The sequence below is a fragment of the Lissotriton vulgaris genome, chromosome 2_2 (assembly GCF_964263255.1).
Source record: "Lissotriton vulgaris chromosome 2_2, aLisVul1.2, whole genome shotgun sequence".
In the NCBI taxonomy this organism is placed as follows: domain Eukaryota; kingdom Metazoa; phylum Chordata; class Amphibia; order Caudata; family Salamandridae; genus Lissotriton; species Lissotriton vulgaris.
Genome location: NC_141688.1, coordinates 166,615,681 through 166,630,473, shown reverse-complemented (window position 1 = coordinate 166,630,473; position 14,793 = coordinate 166,615,681).

The following is a 14,793-nucleotide window of genomic DNA, read 5'->3' as shown; positions in this document are numbered from 1 at the left end:
TCGCAACAGTAAAATGCTTCATACATCATTAAACGAATCGCAAAATTGCAATTCCTTAAATGCTATGGCAAATTAAGGAATCGCAAGTATTTGTGATTCCTTAAGATGCGATTGTTTGTTACATTTCAAATCATGCTAATTGGTCTTTTGCGATTCGCAAAGGCCGAAATTTGGCGAATTTCGGCCTTTGCGAATCAAAAAAGGCTTGATACTTATGGCCCTATGTCAGAAGGTCTTTTGACAGAGAAGACCTGCTGAATGTATTCAAAGTCTTCTCTGTTGCAGTTGGTCCGTAATCCTGCCTATCTCATGGTAAACCTTTAACAGTGACTTTTAAATGCGGTTTACTTTTCTTGAAATGTTATGCTTTTCTAGTTCTCATCTCTGGTCCTATTTTTACGATCTTGGTGTCTTTTCGCTTACTGATCGTTATTCTATTTTTCAAATTGGTTTTGGAATATTATTAAATTGTGTTCATACCTCTCACTTTGCACATTATAATATCTTACATATCCACCTTTATTATTGATTATTGATTTATTCAGTAAGGAAAGACATAACTGGGTATGAAAACGACCATCCCCTTATTTACTGCTGTTCTCTCTCGAGGACAGCCTCAACGTTTCTCAGTCCCCTCCTGTGCATGAGGAGACAATTATATTTTTTATATTTGCAGATCTGATCTGCTGTTGAACTGCATGCACTCAAATAGAGCGTGAACTGACGTAGATCCAGACCCTGTGCATGGGTTTTTGAGATAGTTCTTAATACTTGCCGATCATATCATCCAGGGCTGAGAGCACAATTATAAAAATAAACTATGGATATACATTTCCCCAAAAAATCATCTTTATTTTTCTTAAATGTGACTCTCTTCTGCTCTTCCTTCACTCCCCTTATCTCTCCTGCCACATTTCTCTTTTCTCCCTTGTCAACTTTCTGTATTTTGTCCCTTTCGATCCTTCACATCGCAAATGTCCTGTTTGGTTAATCTCTGCCTTAGGCTGTCTCACCTCTCACCTCTAACCACTGCCCTTTCTGTATATCTTCTGACATGCACCACTCATCTTTAATCTGTCTCCTTCATCTAGTAATTTTTCGCACTCTTCCTTCTCTCTAACACAAGTCTCTGTGCCAGTTGTCTATCTCTCTCTTTCTCTCTAGTCACTCATCATATTCCTTTATTAGTCTCCTGCCTCTCACTCTCAGCTCTCTGATTTTCAGCTGTCTTTTTTTACACCTCTCTCTCACTATCAGCTGTCTTTCTCACTTGTACCGCTGTTAATCACCCCTTGCTCTCCTGTCTAAACTCTTCTCAACAGTCTCTTTCTCACCAATCACTGATTCTTCGTTCTCACGTTATGTCTGTCTATCACCAGACTCTGCCTCTTTTTCACCCTCTCTCACTGATCTCAAATCAGTGTCACCTGTATCTGTGTGAGAAAGTGTATTATTGGCTGTAGCAAATGGTAGTCCTCTTCAAGTAAAATTGACACTATTCCTTACTCAGTCCAGTTATGTTTCAATAATTTAAACCTGAGCTCAACCCTTGTTAGCTGTAGCATAGAGGAGATAGGCTTACATTAGGAGAAATGTGTAAAGCATTTATCAGTACCAAAACAGTTAAAAAGTAGAAAATCTACCACAAAGAAATTCCACTCCAATTTATGAACTAGAGAAAAACTTTAATGAACAAATAGGGTGCACAGACATAATATCGAGTCCAAAATATCGATTGGACATAATATCGAGTTTTTAAAATAGACTGGGCAAAATATCGACAGGACAGGATATGGATAACAAAAATATCGTTTTTAAGGTAAGTGAAGTAATATCGACTGTTAAAAATATAGATAGTTAAAATATCGAAGTGTATAATATAGATAGTTAAAAATATCGATTTTTGAATAATATATAATTTTTTATAGTGTATTTTTATGTTATAATATGAGTGAAAAGTGTGTATTTATGTTATAAATAAATTTTTTTAATGAATTTTGTTTTTATAATTATTGTGCAATTTAATTCTGTAGGGGTTGTGGGTTTATAGGGGAATAGGGTGGGAAGTAATTTATTTATAATTATTAAATATGTAAATTTATTTATTGATAGTAATTTGTAATTAATTGTTAATTAATTTATATGTGTTAATTAATTTAATTGTAATTGGAAAATAATTATTATTAATTGATTAATTGATAATTATGTAAATTTTACTAATTTAATTCTGTAGCGGGTTGTGGGTTTATAGGGGAATAGGGTGGGAAGTAATTTATTAATAATTAATTAAATATTAAAATTAATTAAAATGTATTTATTTGGAAATAATTGTAAATTAATTTTTAATTATTAAATAATTAATTGTTAATTTTAATTAATTTGTATTAATAGGTGGTTAATTGAACTAATTATTGTAATTTTAAAATATTCATTATTATATTAGATAACATTTTTATTTATTTTTAATTAATTATTAATAGATATATATTTTTAGATTTTTGAATAATATATGAAATATTCACTTTCCCTAATGTTGTATTCTCTGGAGTGGGAATAGTAATTTTAACCCCTACGCTATCCAACGCTTTCCCTACTGTTGCATCCACTGGAGTGGGAATAGTAATTTTTACCCCTTGCTATCCAACGCTTTCCCTACTGTTGCACTCTTCGGAGTGGGAATAGTAATTTTAACCCCTACGCTATCCAACGCTTTCCCTACTGTTGCACCCACTGGAGTGGGAATAGTAATTTTAACCCCTACACTATCCAACACTTTCCCTACTGTTGCACCCACTGGAGTGGGAATAGTAATTTTAACCCCTACGCTATCAAACGCTTTCCCACTGTTGCACCCACTGGAGTGGGAATAGTAATTTTAACCCCTACGCTATCCAACGCTTTCCCTACTGTTGCACTCTTTGGAGTGGGAATAGTAATTTTTACCCCTACGCTATCCAATGCTTTCCCTACTGTTGCACCCACTGGAGTGGGAATAGGAATTTTAACCCCTACGCTATCCAACACTTTCCCTACTGTTGCACCCACTGGAGTGGGAATAGTAATTTTAACCCCTACGCTATCCAACGCTTTCCCTACTGTTGCACCCACTGGAGTGGGAATAGTAATTTTAACCCCACGCTATCCAACGCTTTTCCTACTGTTGCACTCTTTGGAGTGGGAATAGTAATTTTAACCCCTACGCTATCCAACGCTTTCCCTACTGTTGCACCCACTGAAGTGGGAATAGTAATTTTTACCCCTACGCTATCCAATGCTTTCTCTACTGTTGCACTCTTTGGAGTGGGAATAGTAATTTTAACCCCTACGCTATCCAACGCTTTCCCTACTATTGCACCCACTGGAGTGGGAATAGTAATTTTTACCCCTACGCTATCCAATGCTTTTTCTACTGTTGCACTCTTTGGAGTGGGAATAGTAATTTTTTCCCTTACGCTATCCAACGCTATTCCTACTGTTGCACTCTTTGGAGTGGAAATAGTAATTTTTACCCTTGCGCTATCCAACGCTTTCCCTACTGTTGCACCCACTGGAGTGAGAATAGTAATTTTAACCCCTACGCTATCCAACGCTTTCCCTACTGTTGCACCCACTGGAGTGGGAATGGTAATTTTAACCCCTACGCTATCCAACGCTTTCCCTACTGTTGCACCCACTGGAGTGGTTACCTCTACGCTATTCAACGTTTTCCCTATTGTTGCACCCACTGGAGTGGGAATAATAATTTAAACCCCTACGCTATACAACCCTTTCCCTACTGTTGCACTATTTGGAGTGGGAATAGTAATTTTTACCCCTACGCTATCCAACGCTTTCCCTACTGTTGCACCCCCTGGAGTGGGAATAGTAATTTTAACCCCGATGCTATCCAACGCTTACCCTATGCTTGCACTCTTTGCAGTGGGAATAATAATTTTTACACTTTTGTTATTGTATGTTAATAATATTGGCTATTATTTAATTATATTTAGTTACTATATATATGTTTTAAGAAATATGAATTAAAAAATAATTTTACTTTTATTCATTATTTAATTATTATACGTTAATTTAAGTATTTTTAAGTATATTTTAGTAATTAATTTTTAATATTAATTTAATTTAACATTGTTTTTAGTAAAGTCAATATTTTTTAAAAGTATATTTTTGTAAACAATATTTTTAACTCGATATTTTTGTACTTACCTGTTTGTAGATAGAAACTCGATATTTTGTCAGTCGATATTTTGTCAATGATATTCTTGATGGTCGATATTCTGTCTCTCGATATTATTTCAGTGATCCAACAAATAGACACCAAAATGCCTAATAGTAGATGTAGGGAACTGGAGATATGATTTTCCAATTTTTCCAGCTCCAAAAAGCATGAAGCATTAACAGTTGTATCTGGTCATGCTTAACTGGGTCAAATTAAAAAATTAAAGCCAACCATGAAGGAACGCTGGTCGAAATACAGGATCAGGTTCAACCTGGTGGAACGTTTAACTTCTGGTTTAAATGTTCATCTGGAGAAAGTCCTCATTGTTGTGGTTGTTGCCGGGTCGGTGCCACCCAGATCCAGAAGAGGAACATATCAATGATAGACAAATGAAGTGCTGGACCTCAGTGGGAACCTTGGCAAGTGTTGTTATTGGGGTGCTATTCTGTTTTGGTTCTGGTGAAATTCTCCACGTTTAGACCTTTCAAGATTTCTAAAAGTCAAGATAGTTTTATTAGGGCAGACCAGCAAGTTGAGTCCGACCACAAGGTAGAACTCAATGACTGCTGCCCCAGCGGTGGTCCGATGGTAGCTCTTGATTCTTTTTGCAAAAGGTGTGGGGAAAGGTTACTAAGTGTCCAGTCTTTTGAAGGGGTAAGAGCATACTCTGACAGCAGGCAAGGTCCCAATACATTTTAGGTACCATGTGGGGGTATGGACTCTATCTCACAGAAGCCATCGGCAGGGTCCATGGAAAATCCAGTTAGCACTGGTAAGGTAGACTCAGCCGAGATGCAGATTTCATGTAGTTCTTTTGACCCTGCAGCTGGATAAGAGGCTAGTCAGTAAGCCCTTAGAATCCACTCTTCTGTCCAGGGCACAAATGCTGACTTGTAGAAGCCTTTGGCTTACTGTACAACTTTCAATCCAGCTACCGAGCTGGATACAGCACAGAGACTGTATTATTGCAAGTATCCGAAACAGTCGGAGAGACTCTGGACAGTGGCGCATCTGCCGTGGTAGTACTATTAGATCTTTCTGCAGCGTTTGATACAGTAGCTCATCCGACTCTGTTAAAGAAATTAAGTCATCTCAGCTTTCAAGGGACGGTGCTATCCTGGCTGCGATCTTTCTTAGAAGTCTGATCCCAGTGGGTCTACCTTCAACCTTTTTCATCTTCTTCGCAACCACTGTTCTGTGGAGTGCCACAGGGCTCGGCCCTGAGCCCGTTGCTTTTTAATCTATATTTAGCCCCTTTGGCCACTCTCCTTGAATCTTAGAGCATGAAGGTGGTTTCCTTTGCCTGATGAACTGCAAGTAAAAGAGAACACTCCGTTGTAGCCTTCCATAATTTCGATGAGTTCCTGAAAGATATTTCTAAGTGGTTGAACAGCAATTTTTTAAGACTAAATGCTGATAAAACTGAGGTTCTGTTTTTCAGTCAGGCGATGCCCCCTTCTCCAATCTTTGGTGGCCTGCGGAGCTGAATCCTCCGCCAACCCCAATCGCCTTAGCCAGAAACCAGGGAATTAGGTTGCATACTGATCTTAACTTTACGGCTCACATTTGGCAGATTTCCTCATCTTGTTTTGTGAAGTTAAGATCTATCAGGAAGCTATTGCAATTTCTCCCAGAGGAGAGCCGCAAGATCATTGTCTATGCATCAGTGACCTTGCATTTGGATTATGCCAATAGCCTATACCTGGGGCCTTGAGCTTATCTGATTCACAGATTGCAGTTAATACAGAATGGGGCTGTGAGGATCATCCAATGGGTCCTATTTTGCCACCATATCTCCCCCCATCTGAAGCAGCTTCAGTGGCTCCCTTTGGCTAAGAGCATTGAGTTCAAGACCCTGCCATTGGCCTTCAGACCCTTAAGGGACACAGGGACATTTTATCTCAGACAGAGGCTCGGCCTATACCATTAGGAGCGAACCTTAAGAACTAATCATCTGCGACTCTTCGCATTCCAAGACATGCCAAAACCCGATGAGGTGGCGGGTCCTTCGCGGTAAGGATGCCTAAGCTTCGGAATGCTCTGCCAATCCATCTACTCCAGGTCAAGACAGAACAGGGATTCAGGAAGGAATTAAAACTTGGCTCTTCAGTCAGGCATAAATTAGCTGGTTGTCTTTTCTTCTGTCTTGCATTTATCGCTGTGATGCCTCAATGTGGAGGCAGCTGCTCGCTGTATTAACAAATGGCTTTGATTGATTTATTGAAGTGGGGAATAGGTACAATCCTTGTGGTTTCTCCCCACAGGCTCAAAAACAAGTGAAGCTCTTCTTCTGTCTTCCACAGGTCTAGCTGTTTTCTAAAGAAGGTATTGAGCGTGCTAATTTTATGTCCAGTGTCAGTCTTTGGGGTGGAATCTTTAGGCCACTCCCTAACCAATGGTGTAAATGTTTCTATTGGTGCCTCTACCCACTTTTGTAGCTCCTCCTGTGTGCTCTACTGTAAACTATTCCACAGAGCAACTCTCCACCTAATATCAATGTGACAATGGGAGTGGCAAGCTAGGTGTGGGTTGCATCTTCCTGTGACAGGGAATGACTCTTTGAAGCTTTTACAGTTTGTGGGCTAATCCCCCAGTCCAGCCTATCAAAAGAAGGTCAAACCTTCTCTCAGTCCAGAATCTTGCTCTTTAATCAGGACCCCATTCACACCCCCTTGCAAATGGTCAGCAGGCTGCCAGGTAAAAGATCAACTTAACTCTGAATAGGCTACTAGAGGATTTAGTTAAAAAAATGCGAACCTTCTAAAAGTGGCATTTCCAAAATAGTGATTTTAAATCAATCTTGACCATTAAATTGGATTTTAAATTACAATTCATTTGAGTCTTTCAATCATGGTTCTAGCTATTCCCAAACTGAAGTGGGATTGCCAGCCTTGCCACAGTGAAAAACGACTTTACAGATTTTTCACTACCTGTTAATATAAAACTTAAATTCATTTGTCCTACTTTTTAAATTCCAAGTGCTGTGCTTTATGGGCATTTTCGGCCTACCTATGGGATGACTTATAAGTATTAAAAAGGAAGTTTATTTATTTATTTATTTATTTATTTTGTGTACTTATAAAGCGCAGTCCTGTCACCCAAAGGGCATCCTGGCGCTTTGAACTTGGACGGTTGGACAAGTTTTAGGCCTGGTAAAAGTTTTATTTCGCCAGTTCATATTTGCAATTTTTTAAAACTGCACATTCAGACTGCAGGAACAAGCCTGAAGACACTTGTTGCCTTGCAACCTTAGTGGTCAATCAATCGATCAATCAGGAGTTTATATAGCCTGGCTACTTACCCGTAAGGGACGCAAAGTGCTGGGGGAGGGCGGGGCTGCTGATCCGTCTGTGCACAGGGGTTCAATCCAAGAGCCAGTTCTTTAGATCCTTCCTGATTTGGTTAGCGACAGGGATTGCTTGAGGTGGAGAGGGAGGGTTTTCCAGGTCTTGGCGGCGAGGTGGGAGAAGGATCTTCCTCGGGTTCTGGTCTTGTGGATCCATGGGACGGTGGCCAGAGCCAGTTGAGCAGAGTACGTGGAATGTGAGGTGGATGTCCAGAAATGCTGGTCCTGCAGCATGGAGAGCTTTGTAGGCGTGTTTGTGGCACACCAGTAGATGCAATCCACTAGAGACATTTAACTTACAAGCCCTGGTTATCATATACAAGAGAAATATAAGTAAGTGTAATGTGGCAAGTAACATTTTTAACTGATTCAACCTGTTTTTCGGGGTCAAAGCACATGCCCTGGGGCTTGGTTAGTAGTGTCCCGACAGGGACATCGTAAGGATTTTGAGGGCCCAGGACCTATCGTATTTTGGGGGCCCTGTTGGGAACAACTTGAATTTCTGATCCAATTTCAGCTCTTTCATGCCATCTTTTGCCAGGTCACTGACAGTGGCCAGGCACACGCATCCGCATTCTAAATGTGTTTACTTCTAATACTCAAGGATGGTGTCCTGTGTGTTCAATATTGTAACACAGAAGCAGCTTATTTACATTACTGCAAACAATCTCAGTGACACCCTTTTCTCATACGTGAGGACCTGTTTTGATCTAAATGAACCTTTTATATGGATGTTGCATAAAACATAAAGACAACATTTCTCTGCGAAAGGCCTGTAAGAGACTCTCACACGTTACCCACATGAAAAATAAATTAAAGGGAAGCAGTATTTAAAACAATCTGTTTAAGAAATATTCAATGGCATTAGGGAAAGACTCTCTGCAGAACAGATGCCTCTGTACGGGGGCCCTCTTAAAGGCTGGGGTCCTGAGCCATAGCCCACTTTGCCCCTTTCTTAAAATGTCTCTGTGTCCCTGTGTACACAGTCCAAAAACCAACAACAACAATGAAAAAAATGGGGATGTCGCTGTCAAAAAGAGACATTCTTCTACAATCTAGCTCTCTGTCTCCCACCTTTTCCTCATAGCACTTTTCTGCAAACTGTCTCTTTCTAACGTGTCTTTGCCTTCTTGTCATGATACCTATGTGTCACTTGTCTACTTTCTCAAGCTGACATTCAACTCCTCATCACCTTTCTGTCACTTTACTACCTCTCTCTCAAATTCCTCTCTCTCAACTGTCAACCCCCTCGTGAAGCCATCACTTGATTACCTATGGAACCTTGCCACCTCTCTCAGCATTCTTTATAACTTGTCTCTTTAGCACCTCTATCTAACTCCTGTCTCCCCTTCTCTCTGAGCTATATCTCTCACCACTGGGCCTATTTATTACTTCTCTTCTACTGTGTTTCCACATCTCAAGACATCCCTCTCACCTGCCTCTTACTCAATTGCATCAGGTGTATGTCCCCGATCAGTTACAACTTGTCTTTCACCTGCCCACCTCTGAGCTATATTTTTCCAACCTGACTGTTATCACCTCTTTCTCAATCACCTGCCTGCTCTTCTCAGCTGGTTCCCTAATCCGCCTGTTGCTTTTATGCTTTTCACAACCCTGACCTCTCTCTTTTTATCTCTCATAGCCATTGATTTTTCATTTGTATCAATATTCACATCTCTAAGACAGCCTTCCCTTCCAGACTGTCTTTCCCTCTCTTTTGCTTCCTGCTGTCCCTCTATTGTCAACCTGCATCACCTGTCACACATTTCTCTCCTGTCTCTGAGTTCTCTTTCATCTTGTATTCTCTGTCTACCTGTCTATCTCTCTCTCTCACACACACACACACACACACACTTGTCTGCTCATGCTACTCTTATTTTATTCCAGCTTCCCTTTTGCCATCTCTGTCGCTTACACTCTCTCCCTCCTATTCTCTCTCCTCCTCTTCTAAATTTCTCACTATGCTCACATTTTCAGGGACAGGCCATGGATATTCTTACGCTACCACTGTATATTATTTTTAATTAATTCTTACATGCAAAATGTAGCTAATAGGCATAGAAAGTAAACAAAGCCTCTTAGAGCCCTGTATAGCTTCTGTTCCTGACTCTGCTATTACCACCTCTGAGGCCAGGGGTTGCAAGGACTGTTCCAGGGGGTCGTAGAAAGCAAGCTGGGAATATCTCTAATTGAAATCTATACTCTTTAAACTGAAGCAGGAAAGATGACTTTTCCCAGTTACTCAGTGTATTACTTTGTTAAAGAATGTTATTGCCATTTTATGCATTTATATTTGTTCACTGTCTACACTATGGGGCGGATTTCCAAGAAACTGACACATCTGTAGAGATGCGTCAGTTTCCCTTTGCCAGCCTGCATACCCTTGCGACACCATGGATGCGCCATATTCACAATACGGCGCACCATGGCACAAGGATTGACGGATGCATCAGAAATTCGGACGCATTGGTTGGCCCAAAAGTCATGCATTGCTGGAGTCACGTCGCACAACGCAACTCCAGCAATGCATGTTGAGGCCTATACTTATTGTACTGCGTCACTCCTTATGCCTGCTACAAGTAGTGAGAAATCCTTGCGTCACCATGGATGCGCCGTATTTACAATACAGTGCAGCATGGCTCAAGGATTGACAGATGCGTCCAAAATTTTTACGCATCTGTAGGCGCAAAATTCCCGCATTGCTGGAGTCTTGTCACAAGCACCACGCAACTCCATTAGTGCATGGTGAGGCAAATTCCTTATACACTGCCTCACTCCTTATGCCTGCTCCAAGCAGGCATAGGGTTTTGACGCAGTGACGCCCTAGAAGTGGTGTATTGAAATGTTGAAGATTTCACTGCCTCATTTCTCCAGGCTTTCGCATTGTTTACGCTGCTGCTGCATCACAAAAAGTTACTTAATAGCGACGCAAAAGTGTCGCAAGGGGCTTGCATAGCTTGCCCTAGAAATGTAATGTGGGTCATAGAGATTGAGAATCACATGAAAGTCTTTTTTATTTTACACAAGAAATACATGTCTGTGAAAACTATACCTATGAAATACAAAATATTGCTGGTTGTCTCAATGTGGTATCTACAGGGGTGATTTTATATGGCTTTTTCTTTCCATGGTAGCTCCAGAAGAATAATAGTAAATGTAGTCCTAGTGTGGCAGGTCGAATAATTTCCATGACTGTCTTTTTAAAGCTGCTTCCCAAAAGGATTATCTACGCTTGTCTAATATCACATTACTTGATGTTCCCAACAGGATTAACCTCCGATCTCTAATATCACACTACTTGATCATGTCATTATTGAATCATGGATCAATTTGCCTTCTCATACTGTTTTTGATATGTCAAGATCATTAACACAGTGAGAAATTTAAAAATGCGAGACAGAGGAAAACAAAAGACAAGTGTCTGGCTTTCTGCTAGTTGAAAAATAAGCACAATAAAAAGCAGGCACATCAGGTAGGTACATCCTCATTCATAGGTGTGCAGACATGCAAGGGTTCACATGTCTTCATAATTTACATATTTTTATGTTACACAAGATACGGAGCTCTGAAAAAAGTGTTTTTAAATTAGAAAAAAAAATGTTGAATGTCTGAATGTGGTACTTACTGTAGTAATTTTATCTAGATGCTTCTTTATAGAGTACCTCCTACAGATAATCAGTAGCATCGTTCTAATCTGGAATGACACCTGATTTCTTTGTCTGTGCACGTCTCCAAGGACATATCCCCCTCATGGGCGACAGGTTTTAACTCAGAATGTTGTTGCTTATGCGGACTCCAAAAGGAGACTTTGGCCCATTTGCTGTGCACCTGTCCAGCCAAGCTAACCCAAAGGAGACAATACCTAAAGGCGATTTGTATCAACCAGAATATTTGCTCAAGCAGACAAGCAGTAATAAGCTGGCTGGAGGGCTCGTCACGTATCTTGTCTTGCCGAGGAGTTAAATTCATGAGATTAGTGAACAGCTGCCTATTGCAAGCGGATGATCTTTAATTGTATACCCATGTAACATATCCCCATACTTTTAAATTGATGGTACATATTTCCTAATCTTTTCTGCTGTAACTTGATTGATGCATAGTTTTAGAATGATTTTTATAATAATACAATTTTACACACTTGAAATGTACGGGAAACAGAGTACAGATGCAATTATGATTGCTTGCATAACGTCACTCGCAGCTGTTTATGTAGATGAAGTTCACTTATTTTATGTAGGGGGTATTGTAATGGTTTTAATTAATCAAACAATAAACATTAAACTTGAAACTTGAACTTGACACCTGATTTCTTTGTCTGTCTTTTTAAAACTGATCTTCAAAAGGAATATACGTCTTTCCTAATATCCCATTACTTGACATTCCCAAATGGGATTAAACTCTATTTTCAAAAATCACATTAATTGAAATTCCCAAAAGGATTGACCTCTCTTCCCTAATCCCACCTTTCTTGTTCATGTCAGTAGCTGACCATTGATCAATTTGACCACTTCTACTGCTTGTAATATCATGCTATTGTCCACCAAGAACAAGATAAGCCTGTTCCACAGGGCTGTGTTGGTGTCCAGTGGCCCCACAAGGTCAATGCCTAACATTTCAGAGGGGGTTCGTACAACAGAGAAGGGGAGTTGGGGAGCTTTCAGTATTACTCATGACTTCCCACTGGCCTGTCCTGTAGTGCAGCCCTAACATAATGAAACTGCGGTCACTCTAATCTGGGCCAATAAATGTGGATGTCCAAACTTGTGTAGGTGTCCCTCAGATTTCCTGCCAGGGGTACATCATGGGCCAGCTCCAGCAGAAATACCCCTATGCACTGGAAGACCTCCCACATGGGTTGACCCAGACTCAGGGACCTTAGGCTGAATATATAAGAGCCAATTCTGAGGCAATCACCAGAGGTGTATCCATTTGCCTGGGCCTCAGCCTATTTCTGTAGGCCCTCAAGAGTGGGGTATTCCTTCTGCACCTGGCAGAACTCTGCCTGCTAGGAACCCCCTTCCATTTACAATCCAGGTAGGTCTCCAAGGGCCACAATATCCTCAATTGTGGGGCTTCAGAGCGTTACCATTAGAATCAAGTAAAAAAGATCTTTATTTCGGCGGTGTGCCATAAAAAAAACAGATTATAAAACCAGTACACAATAAGTAACAATCGAAGTTCATAATATATGTGACAATCGCAGCAGAGTTTTTCCACACGAGCAGTCAGTTAGTAGCATTACATTAGTATTGGCCACAATTGAAATTAAAATTGTGAAAACAATAAATAAATTTAAATACCAGTTTTAAAAACATGTACATTTGTAGAAGGAAACAGTAGGCCATGGGCTGAAAATGCAGGTGGATGGTCATACAATTAATCGCCTGCGCTTATGCCGCATAGCAGCCAAATATTTTGAAAGGGCAAATACAATCGCAACAGTTGTGTCGGTTTTTAGTATTCTAAATGCCTGCATGCATTGTCGAAGGCCTAAGATTTTGCATAGGAGGACTAGCCAGTAGTTCCTGGCCTTGTGATACCATGGGCAAAAAAACAATACGTGCTGTTCTGTTTCGATTTCGTATTTACATGCTTGGCAGTTTTTCAGTGCCGATGGTGACCACTTACTGGTGAATGCTCGCAGCGGCAATACTCCATGCCTCCACTGGACGCAAAGTTTTTTTGCTAGGGCAGGGTAGATGTCATCCAAAAATTGCTCAAATGCATAGCTATCTTTAACCAAGAGAAAGGAAGCTGCTGTAGAACCAATCTGTGGGTTGCGTTGTACAGCATCAAATCTATCCGCACAGAATATATTTGTTAGCTGTTTGTGCAAACTTTTTGTGCAGCCCTGCTCTGGTTCGGCTCATAGGTGGGTGATTTCTAGCCTAATAGCTTCTTTCCTTATGTGTGCAAGCCAAGAAAAGTTCGCCGAATCTGTATATGAATGAGTGAATGAGTGAAAAAAATCTTAAAACGCGCTACTAAGCCCAAAGGCATCAAGGCGCCTACCATAAAAACAATCAAAATGACCAAATAACCAGCACTACGGGTACGCCTTTGAGAATAGCCACGTTTTAAGAGCTTTCCGGAACTTCAGGACAGACAGTTGGGATTTAATTTCTAGGGTGAGGCTGTTCCACAGCTTGGGGGCTACCGTTGAAAACGCCCTCCCACCCCATTTACTTCTTCGAACACAAGGCACCACCAGCAAACTCTTAGTTGAGGAGCGGAGGTCTCTGCCTGGTGCGTAAGGAAGCAACAATTTCCTCACACCACCAGCCCCCTTGCCAGAGAGTACCCCATAGGTCAAACAAAGAGTCTTAAAGGCGATCCTGGACCAATAGGAAGCCAGTGCAGGCTTTTTCTAGCAGCCGTGGCGGAAGAGAGTCGTGGGGCATCCAGTACAAATTTAGCCGCCGCATTGTCATAATCTCCTTGAGTTCATCTCTGTATTGTTTCAGCTCCGGGGTAACCCAGAGCCTATGCCAGAATCTCAAGGGTTTGAATTCTAACTCTTCTTTAATTGGTCTGATACCCAGGTCGAGCCTTAAGGGAAGAAGTGGGGTACTGGACAGTAGAGCTACTAGCCCCGGTAAAAAAAAATGTTCAGTTGTGGTGATTTCGGGCCTGATGGAGTAGACCCACAATTCACCCCCATACATAATGGCGCCCCTAGCTTGATCCTTATAGACCTCCATTGGAGGGCCAAGAGGTTTAATTGTAGATTTGTTGGAGAGTTTAAGAATACCACCCGAGAGTTGGGCCAGTTTTAACTGTGACTTAATCTGCTGGGGGCAGCATGTAAGATTTTCGTTAACCGTGACCCCAAGATAGTCAAACGTGGCTACCCTTTCCAAACATGTAGTCCCTAGAGTAGGGTTTGGTCGAGTGGTTCTTGGGGGGTTGAAGATCATAAATTTTGTTTCTAAAGAATTGATCTCCAAACCTATTGAGATCAACCTATCTCCTGAGGCGGAAGACGGAAGCACAACTTGCGCATTTGTTTTAAAACTTGATTGTCACAAATAACTTTGTATTTTTAACTGACCAGTTCGTGAGACCATTTCAGAGCACTCGCTCGTCTTGGACCGGCACCCACAGCGGATCTTAGCGCTGCTGCAAAGCCTTCCACAATCACTCCCCCTGACGCCATTACCGGCGACGACAGAGGCCACGCCCCTTTTTAGGCCACGCCCACTGCCGCCAGGTATAAGGACGCTGACCACAA